Genomic DNA, 11,885 nt, shown 5'->3' on the forward strand with positions numbered 1-11,885 from the left:
TCTCTAGTCCCAGTCCACTGAGAATTTTTTTTTTTAAATAAATGGATGCTGTAATTTGTCAAATGCTTTTTATGTATCTATTGATATGATTATATCATTTTTCTTCTTTAGCCTGTTAATGTGAAGGATTACATTAATTAATTTTCTAACAGTGATCAAGCTTTGTATATTTGGAATAAATCCCACTTATTTGTGGTGTGTAATTCTCTTATACATTGTTGAATTGGATTTACTCATGTTTGGTTATTAAGGGATTTTGAATATATGTTTATGACAGATCTTAGTCTTTAGTTTTCCTTTTTTAAAATATCCTGTATTGCAATATCTACTATTGTTGTTAGGGTGATACTGTCCTTCAAGGACTTGATCAATTTCTTCTAAGTTGTCAAGTTTGTGGATATAGAGTTGCTCATTATTGTATTAGTCAGTGTAGGAGTTTGATATTATTGATGAATTCCAAAAAGAAATATTGGATTATGTTTGTAAACTGGTCTTTTCCTCTGGGCATATGAGATTATATTTGTTTACTTAATCAAGTAAACCTCTTGTGGTAAGTAAGTAAGTAAGTAAACTTACTTAATCAAGTAAACCTCTTGTGTCAGTAGGGCATTGAGTACCCACCCCTTGGTGACTGGGAAGTCACAGATAAAAGGCATGGCAAAGGACAGATTGAGGGTTTTTGATATTGGAGTTTTGATGTTGGAGTCTGATGCTGAAGCTTTAAGCTGGAGCCCCAGGAAGTAAGTTCACAGAGGAAAGAGCAGCAAGCCCCAGGAAGAGAGGTACCCCGGAAGACTGAATCCTCGCAGATGTCAGCAGCTATCTTGCTCCAACACATAAAAGTAGACTTTGGTGAAAGAAGTAACTTATGTTTTATGGCCTGGTATCTGTAAGCTCCTACCCCAAATAAATACCCTTTATAAAAACGAACCAATTTCTGGTATGTTACATCAGCACCCCTTTGTTCTCTAGGAAACAGAATCAACAGGAGATATCTGTAAATAAAATGCAATTTTATAAGGGTCTCTCACATGACAGTGGGCAGGCTGTAAATCAGGGGCTCTGATGAAAGTTCAATGAAGATCCTTGATGAGTTTCTGGGAGACCTTGGTTACCCAAAGACGAGCTTCTCTGTGACTGCTGATATCACTTCCCCTGTTAAGGCATTCAACTGATTGGATAAAGTGTCACTCATTGCTGACGGCAATCTTCCTGATTGATGTAGATGTAATCAGCTATTATGCAGTAAAGTCACTGGTGACTAAAGTCCATACATGTCCTTTTTTACAATTAGTCCAGTGGTTGTGTGACCAAACAAGTGGGCACAATTACCTGACCAAGTTGACACATTAGCCTAACCATCACAATAATGTTCTTTGCTATCCTCTTAATGCCCATGGGATCAGTGGTGATGATATCTCTTCACTTATATAATTGTGTCTTCTCTTTTTTTTCCTTGGTTTACCTGCCTAGAGGTTTAGCAATTTTATTTAACCTTTCAGAGATACAGAATTTGTTTTCATTGACAGTCTCCATTGATTTCCTGTTTTCAATAACTTTAATTTTTATTATATTTTTTCTTCCCTTTGGTTTAGTTTACATTACTCATCTTTCTCTAGCATGCTAAGGTAAAAGCATAGAATATTGATTTTAATTTTTCTTTTCATATATATGAAATTCAGCATAATGCATTTTCCTCTAATCACTGCTTTGCTGCATCTCACAAATGTGATAAGTTCTATTTTCATTTCATTTGCAAAATGTTTTAAATTTCTCCTGAGTTCTCTTCTTTTTCTAATGTGTTATTTAGAAGTGAGTAGTCCATTCTCCAAATTTTTGTGATTTTCCAGCTACTTTTTGTTATTGTTTTCTAGTTTAATTTCACTATGATCTGAAAGCTTACTTTGCTTAATTTCTATTCTGTTCTCTAAATTCTGTGAACTGAAGAGAAGTCATTGATTTTCAGTTTGTGCATCTTTTTATGTGTGATATTATGGATTATGAATTCTAATCTCTTTATATGTCTGAGTTGATAACTGAAGTGCCCAGATTGTTATATTGGTCAATTTTGAAAATTTCAAATATTATCTGAATTTATTGCTTTCACCTTATTCTCTCTGTCTCTCTGCTTCTGTACCTCTTTCTCTCCCTCTCTGTTTCATCTCTCTATTTCTTTTATTTTCTTCTATAATGGTAATCCAATTATAATCATATCACTAGTTGTTTTCCTAAATGTCTGCAACTGTCAAAAATATTTTAAATCTCTATTTCTCTCTAAATTTTAACTTAGAAATTTTGTTTTGACCTGTAACCCATTTCACTAATGTTTGACTGCTATTGACTAACTCATTACTCATTACTCTACTGACATCTTTCAAATTAAATATCTCTGTTATTTGTATTTTATTTATCAATTCTAATAATCATGGTTTTATTTAAACATAATCAGTTGTTTACAGTTCTACTATTTCCATTTAAACATAATTTTGTAGATTTTAGTTCTTGCTGATACTCTTCATCTTGATCTGAACTTGACATTTGGCTTTTATGATGGTAAATAATTTATAAATAATGCAAAACATTGGTTGTATTTATAGTTTGAAGATGTATTAGGCAGGATATAACCAGAAAAATGGAAAGCACTTTCTATATTTAAAACAAACTAGTAAGAGAATTTGTGGCTCCAGCTGTTGAGCCCTTGCTTCCCACATGGGAGATCCAGGGTTCAGTCTCTCATGCCTCCTAAGAATAAACAAACAACAAACAAACAAACAAACAAAAAACCAACCAGGGGAGTGGATGCGGCTCAGTGGTTGAATGCCAGCTTCCCATATATGAGGTCCAAGGTTCAATGCACAGCCCTTAGTACATAATAAACAAAACAAAACAAAACAAAAACACTGGGATGTGGTGTGGCTCAATCAGTTGGGCTCCCGTCTACCATATGGGAGGCCTTGGGTTCATGTCCCGGGGTCTCCTTGTGAAGGCAGGCTTGCCCACATGCCTCAGAGAGCCACCAGCCAGCAAGTGCCACGGAGAGCCAACTCAGCAAGGTGATGCAACAAAAAAAAGGGAGACAGGTTAAAAACAAACAAACAGAAGAGTGCGCAGTGAATGGACACAGAGCAGACAATAAGCAAACTGCAAGGGGCTGGGGGAGTAAACAAAAAAAAATACAGACGCACATAGGAATGCACAGCAAGTGGACACGGAGCAGACAGCAAGCAAACCACAAAGGGCAGGGGTGGGGAATAATAAAACAAAAATAAACAAACAAAAAAACCCCAAAGTGGCTCTAAAGCAAAGAAATTGTAAGAGAAGCAATAGAAGGCTTAGAAGCCAAATGAGGGGTAGTGATATCACTAGAGCAGAAAAAAACAAGGAACCTTAAATTACTCTCGGCTGGATGGACAAAGGAAATCAATCAGCTGAGGATAAAATTTGAAACCTTTAAAGACTGTCAATATTGAAGGAGTTTAATCCAGGGAGCATTACAGAGACAAGAGTCGGGTTAGACAGAAAGTGGAAGAAACATTTTGGCTTTCTTCTCCTCTTTCCCTCCTGTCTTTCTCCAGGGTTTCCCATTCGTCAACCCTATCAGAAGTTCAGCCCAGGGAAATGCACACACTCAGTGTTTAGCAACCTCCTTTTCAGAGCAATGTAAGAGAAAATGAGGAGTCAGTATGAGGACGAAAGACCCAGAATTCCTTTTAAACAGATTTACTGAGTAATGATTCATACACTGTTGCCGGATTTCTTTAGGTTCTTGACTAAAGTATAGAAAATGAATTTTAAGTGCAAGCCAGTTTAGTTAGGCCAGTAATTTATTAAGGAAGGGAGGGAAGAGAAATCAGAGAAAATAACGAAATATGGGTCCCAGGTAGAGAGGTACAGGGCTGAAAAGGGATAAAGAGGGCTGATTTATAGACTACAACTCCCCATTACAGATTATAAATGCCCAGGTTTACTTGCTTGCTGACCCAGGCAGGAGCAAAGAAAGCCAGAATAGGGTTGGTTTGGCTTTTGCGTTTGCTTTTTAAACTATTAATTATTCCTCCCCTTTGCTAATGACAGGGGAGGAGTCCCAGCTGTTTGCTGATTTGATTGATTACCTCACCTCTAAATCCCCCGGCAGGGCCCAACGATAAGGCCCCTGGAGAATATCTGGGGCTTCTCCTGGCTTCTGGAGGAAATCTCACTCTGAATGGGAGTTCTCACAAGGATCTTCCAGCAGCCATCTTGTGGGGTCTTCACGGCCATATGGATTTCCTGCCACGTTCCAGATTTGCCTATTGATTCCTGATCTTAGCCTGTTTTAACATGATTCACTCATTTAAAGCGTAAAATTTAATGTTTTTATTGTTGTGGCAGTTTGATACATTTATGAATTCTGAAAAAAAAACACTGATTATGTTTGTAAACAGGGGAAGAGAGACCATTCATTAGACATGGCAGAGGCCCCAGAGGAAGAAAGTTGAGCCTGATAGTCTACAGCTGACCTTGTGAAAGGACCAGAGAAGCTGAGGCAGAAAAGAAATGAGTCCAGGGAGAGAAACGAGCCCTATGCCAGCCTACAGCTAAGATCAGAAGAAGCTGGACCATAGAGCCTCAAGAGGAAAAAGGAAGGCTGGGGAAGCAGATTTGGTTCAGCAGATAGAGCATCTACCTACCACATGGGAAGCCCAGGGCTCAAACCCAGGGCCTCCTGACCCGTGTGGTGAGCTGGCCCACTTGCAGTGCTGATGCGTGCAAGGAGTGCCGTGTCACGCAGGTGTGTCCCCAGCATAGGGGAGCTCCACATGCAAGGAGTGCACCCTATAAGGAGAGCTGCCCTGCACGAAAAAAAGTGCAGCCTGCCCAGGAGTGGTACTGCACACACGGAGAGCTGACGCAGCAAGATGACACAACAAAAAGAGACACAAGTTCCTGGTGCCGCTGACAGGGATAAAAAGTGGACACAGAAGAACACACAGTGAATGGACAGAGAGAGCAGACAACTGGGGTGGTGGGAAGGGGAAAGAAATAAAAAAAAAAAGGAAGGCTGAACCCTTACAGACGTCGCCCACCATCTTGCTCCAACATGTGGCAGATGACTTTGGCGAGAATGTACCTCTTATGGTACCTTGAGTTGGACTCTTTAGGGCTTTGTGACTATAAGCTTTACCTCAAATAAATACCCTTTATAAAAGCCAACAGAGTTCTGGTACTTTGTGTTGACTAATAGAATTATAATCACAGAAATGTTGAATGATCAGCACAATCAATTTTAGAACATTTTATCACCTCAAAATTATACCCAGTCCCCTTAAGCTATCACCCACCTATCTCTCCAAGACCACCCCAACCCTAAGCAAATACTAACCTACTTTCTGTCTATGCAGATTTCCCTATTCTGGACTTTCATATGAATGGAATCATATTCTATATGGTATTTTGTAACTGGCTTTTAAAAATTAGCATAATATTTTTATAGTTCATCAACATTATAGTGTGTACAAGTATTTCTTTTTATTGCTGAGTAATATCCCATTGTAGGTACATATTATGTTTTTTTATCCATTCAACAATTGATGGGCATATTGGTTGTTACTACTTTTTGGCATTATAAATAAGGTTGTTATAAACATTTGAATACTAGTTTTTATGTGGACATATGTTTTCATTTCTCTTGAGTAACTGTATGTTTTATCGTTTCAGGAACTGCTGCTCTATTTTCCAAAACACTTGGTTGGCTTTTATAACAGGAATTTATTATAGTAAATGCTTACAGTTCTAAGACTGTCAAAATGTCCCAACCAAGGCATCATCAAGAGATGCTCTCTCACCAGGTTGCAGCTATGGATAGTCAGGCACATGGCAGTGTCGTCTGAAGATGCCATCTCTCAGAGCTCGGCTGTGGGCAATGAAGCCCATAGCCAGGGCATGATGGTGACATGCTTGTCTCTCCTCTCCTCCAGGTCTGCGGCTAATTCTGCTTTGGGTTGCTCTGTCTGCTTCCAGCTTCTGGCTTCTCTCTCAGCCCCTTTGGAATTCTCTGTCTATCTGCAACCATAGATGATCCTAAGTCCTCTCTCACATGGCCAGGATAAAATGGCAGTTCTCTTTCCTTGTGTCTCCTCCATTTATACAAGACTCTGGCAAGAGAGCTGAGACCTGCCTTCCTTCATGCCTAACTGAAGTGTTCCAATCAAAGACCACCAACTGAAGTGATTTAATCAAAAGTGATTTAATCAAAAGATCCGTTAACTGAACCTAACCAAAAGGTCCTACATAAATAGGTTTACATGCATAGGAATAGGTTAGCTTAAGAACATAATTTAGTGTGGACCACGAAAGACTTAAACCTGGACAACACTGTAGCAACTTTGCATACTGACACCACAGGATTGTAATTGTTATTTGCCAATTTATTTAATTAGAGACTGGTTGATTTATTTTAGTGAATTCGATTTGCACCTTCTCCCACAGTGTTAAGCCTTTGATTTGCTAGTCAGAGAGACACACCTGTGATTATACCTGGAGTCACTCTAGGATGAAAATGGTACTGGCAATGCTTTCTTCCTTTCTTTGCCTGATCACATCTAGCTTTTAAACTCCATTAATTGCAGAGCAATCATTTTAAACAATGATCTGAAGTATGAATTGCTCTATAAAGTAATCCATTTAAATGCAGCTCCTTAGAGAGAATATTTTCTGAGGTTATTGTCTGATATTTGTTCTGACCCAGTGAGGACTCTTTCTGGCTGTTTTATTCCTTAGTTCTCTCCTAAAAATTAATCAGTTTAGAATCTAGGCTGTGTCTTCACTAGGTCTATGAAGCTCTCAATTGCCATTCACCACAACGTCCAATGTTCTTAAGACCACCCTTCATTTAAACTTCTCCATGCTCTATTGCAAAAATGGTCAGTTCCCTTCGGAAAAGATTAGGGGTTATCTAATTCGTGATTTGCTACTCAACCCCAGCGCAGAAATCTCTGAGCCAGAGCTCTGGATTGGGGATGGAGATAATGGCAAGTTTCTCTCTGTGTGACACCCCCCTCTAGGAAATCAGTGCTAGGTGGAGGGAGCCACCTGGTATGCTCTAAATTTGTAACTTTGGCTTGGAACTGCCACTGCTCAAGCCTGGGAAAGGATTCTAAAAGTCTTAGTATTCTCAGAGCTCTATACTTAATGTAGAATTTCATTCCACCAGTGGAGCTGATAGAAGAAAGGTGTCTGCATATCTTGATTGTACTCACCCAGAACTTAGCCTTTAGCAACATGCAGCTGGGAACAAAATGGACTTCTGCTTCTCCCAAGGAGAAAGCTGGCTGAGCACCGGGGGAGAGGAATCTGAGTTCTTGGCTATAGCAGTATGGAGCTCAGCAGTATGCTGAGCTGGTAATGTGGAAGGCAAGAATAGTCTTGGTTCAAATATCATGGACTCTGGATTTTCTTCTTTTTAATTTTATTTCTCTCTCCTTTCTGCTCCCCCCCCCCCCCCCCCACACACACACTTCTATCCTTATCAACGGCACTGGGAATCTGTGTTTCTTTTTGTTGTGTCATCTTGTGTCAGCTCTCCGTGTGTGCGTCACCATTCTTGGGCAGGCTGCACTTTCTTTCACATTGGGCGGCTCTCCTTACGGGGCACACTCCTTGTACATGGGGCTCCCCTATGTGGGGAACATCCCTGTGTGGCAGGGCACTCCTTGCACACATCAGCACTGCATATGGGCCAGCTCCACACGGGTCAGGAGGCCCGGGGTTTGAACTGCAGACCTCCCATATGGTAGGCGGATGCCCTATCCATTGGGCCAAGTCCGCTTCCCTCTGGATTTTCTTTACATAGATATGTAGATTTTCATGAATAGATGTTTCTTTTCATTTGATTGCTTATTTCAATTATTTTTATTTTACAAATATTTTACAATACCAATTATATTTTAGCACTAAGAGTGACTACTTAGAGGAGACTACTAGCATTGTTATTAGTGAGTTGCTCTCTTTCAGGTGCTGTCTCACCATCTCCTTCATAACATATTCAAAAAGACTGCTGAAGCAAGCCAGTATGTAGTTTGTGAATCTACCATCTTAGTGTTTTTCAAAACTAGAATGGCATTTGTCTATTTCTTGGCATTTCCTCAATTTTATGAATAGATGTTTCTTCATTTGCTATTCTTTTTAGCACTGTTTTGATGTTTCTTCATTTGCTATTCTTTTTAGCACTGTTTTGAGATGTTTTGCAAGGTTTCCTAAATTATTAGGTTATTTTTACCAGTTTCATTGGGGACTAGGTCATTTGACATCCTCTCATGCTGTCATATCAAAGGCAATAACCATTTTAATCCTATTTGAACAAGGGAATTTTTTTGGTCTTTGTTGTTTGACTTCACTTCCGCAATGGAATCTGCTGGAAAGTAAGTCTCAGACGATTTAAAATATTTACATATTTTAATATCTCAGATTTTTCACTCAAGAAAAATCCCTTGAATACCATCCTATGCCAAATATTACTATGATAGTTGCTGTGGAATAAAAGAACTAAAGATACTAAGTAAATAATTACAAGAGTGATAAACTTTTATAAAAGGGAAGGCACAGGATTCTTTGTGTGACTCTGTATCAAGGACCTGAATCTAGAATCTAGTCAGGTTGATTAGCAAATTCTCCCACCTCCCCCAAGAACTAAACTTTTTCCTGTACCTGTTGATTAGAAAGGGGAAAGCTAAAAAAATGCAGTGAGGCTGAAAGTGCTGGAATATAATGACCAGGAATGAGTCTGAAAGCCATAAATCTCTTACTGTGGTGATTCCCATAAGATGTCCCCTACCTCAACTGGCAACCTAACCCCACCCCCCACCCTAGGTCCTGAGGGTGGCCCAAACTTTCTTGCAGTGGCTCTACATTCAACACTCAGGGAAAAGATAGTATTCTATGAAACATTTGTAGAAATGATATTATGTTTTACCAATATTTTACTTCTAGGCTAAGAATAATCAGACATTTTCCTTTAGTTCAGAAGGACTGAGAATGTTGTTTTAGCCTTCCTGTATAGAAAAATTGTTTAGACCATTATCATTGCTATGGGACCTTGAGAAGCAATGTATTTGTCAAATACTAAATATCATCATGTAAAATTGCTGTTAGGGTAGAAAATATTCACTTAAAACAATGTGCTTGAAATTTCCTATAAGAAGCATAAAGTAATATTATGGGAATTGAGCATATGATTTTTTTCTCAGATAAAGGCAGGTGGGATATTGGAAGGAAGCTGAATTTTCAAGCTATGAAGCCTTGGTTCAACTCTCTGACTGGGTACGAGTAGTTGTAACTGATTGCAAGTCACTTAAACACTCTGAGATGCAGATATTCATTGATAAACTGGGGCTAATAATATGTCCTCCAAAGTGGTGCAGTGATGATGAGGAAGATTAGGCAAGTTATACATGAAGAATGATATTGATTATTATTTTACAAAGAGGAGATGCTAAGCTATTTTTAGTCATGATTATTTTTCATGTAAAGGTGATATAGCAGATATATTAATGAAACCTAGTTAGCCAACGTTTTATGGAATTTTCATGCCATTGATGGTAATATGGAACACAAAGACACATTTGTTGGCAAAAGTTATACATTTGTGGGGTTATTGATGGAAGATACTGATTTAGCAGAGGATTGTGGAAGGAAGGTAAAATAAATTTGGTTCACAAAGAATGAATTTCCCCATTCTGCCAATGGCTTTACCTAGTGAGTTGATCTAATGCAGGCAATGTAAGAAAATGGTTCATTTCTATGTAAGCAATAGATGTCAATAAGTATATATGAAAATATGTCATAGCCTTGACTATCTTGCACATCATGCATATCTGTATCAATCTATCTATACATACACACATAATCAATAAAGGCACCTTACAAAGAAAATGACTTAAAAAAACATATCTTTAATACATAAAATAAAACATTTTAGAAGATTTCTTATAATCAGAAAGTAGGAACACTAGGTAGTTAAGACTGAATTTTTATTTTTATATGTATTATGAAAGATTATACTAGCTAAAGACATATCTCTGTATAACATGCTCAAGATAGCAACACTCAGACTTCCAAAATTATAATTAGTGATTCGTCTAAATGTTGCACTATAGGTCTATATATTTCCCCTGACTAAAATAAAATCCATAGTTTTGAAAACTTGTCAATGCAGAATTTTCATACATAAATGTGCAGATTTGATTCATTTGTGGATTCCCCAAAATCCTGTTCTTAAAGTGAACCCATTCCTGTGGCTGTAAAGCCTTTGTAGGTGGGACCTTTCTAAACAGAGGTCTAAAAAGTCACAGATACATAGAAAAAACCAGCAGAGACAGAGAAACACCGACAGTCTGAGAGGTCCTGGAGGCTTTCCCCCTGAAATCTGTAGCATTTTGGTACTTGCTGGCTGCAGTTATAGGGATTCCTTGACTTTCTTCTCTGCCTCCCATGACATAGCAATATCCTTGTTCTTTTCCTGTGGCTTTCTCTTATGTCTGTTTCATTGCATTTGTCCTCTCAATAAGGCCTATGTTTTTATGGGTTAAGTCATACCCTCCCTCATTTTGCCAGAGGCTGCCTATGCAAAAATGTCAGAAATGGCTTAGCTTTTATAAAGGTTAATTTGAGGGTAAAAGCTTTCAATTCTGAGGCTGTGAAAATGACCAGATCAATGCATCATCAGAAATGCATTCTCTACAAAGTTCAGCTGCTAGGAGATCATGGAGTCCTGCCATATGGGTGATGCAAGATGGTAGGTCTCTCTGTACTTTCTCCTTGAGCTCAGCTGTGGGAGATCAGGCATCTCTCTGTGGCCTTATTTCCTTGAGCCTCTGAGGCTTTCTCTGTCTTTCTGCAGCTGGAGGAGAATCTGGAGTCCTCTCTCTCACAAGGCAGGATAAAGGCTGGCAAAGGGTCTCTTATTTCTGTGTATGTTTTTCTGTGTGTTATATAAGACCCAGCAGGAGGGCAGAGACCTAACATGGGTCACGCCTCATTAACATAGTCCAATCAAAAGCCCTAAAGTGATGTAATCAAAGATCCCTTAATGGAATTTGATGTAATCAAAGAGTCTCACACGCATAGGAATGGATTAGTTCAACACATAATCTTTTCTGGGATTCACAAAATTCAAACCTTCATTAATACCTACTTAGTTTGGCCACACCTAAATCGGATCTTCAAAAATCTTACTCACAAATGAGTCCACACACTGATGTACCTTTACATATTCAAAGGTACTATTTATAAATGGGTTCACACCCACAGGGATATGGATTCTGGTTACATACCTGTCCTTTTTGGAGGTACATTATTGAATATCATAAAAAGAAAATAATACCTGAGTGAATAATCTAGGATTCCTCATTTCCAGTTCTGTTGATTAAAATGTAATCCCATATCTAGGAATAAATGCACTGCAGAAATAAATATTCCCTTTAATAGCTTCTTGCTTGTCAATTGCAAATTTAATCCTTAATTACTATTGGAAAATATGACATGTTCAAAATGTGAATGTCATATATTAACAAGACCTGGAGAAAAATTTGATAACAGATAATTATATTCAGGCAAATAATATTTTCCTGCTTTTCCTCTATTCTGGTGAGTAAATTCCATCAATGTTTGAGTTTTATTAAATTTCTTATGCCCCTGGCCAATCCCCTTAAATGTGGAGGTTTGAATAGTGAATGCTATGTTTTGTAAGTATATGTTTGATATACTCAAATTATTCCCATTGTGTAAAGAAGTGCCTATTCAAACTTCATGTAGTCTCTGATCCTTCCCTTCTGCCGCCTCAAAAATCTTTATGTCCTCAAGACTTTAATTACATTGAAAATGTAAATAAACCCAAAATTACTATTCAC

Source organism: Dasypus novemcinctus, chromosome 2, assembly GCF_030445035.2.
Source record: "Dasypus novemcinctus isolate mDasNov1 chromosome 2, mDasNov1.1.hap2, whole genome shotgun sequence".
Lineage (NCBI taxonomy): Eukaryota > Metazoa > Chordata > Mammalia > Cingulata > Dasypodidae > Dasypus > Dasypus novemcinctus.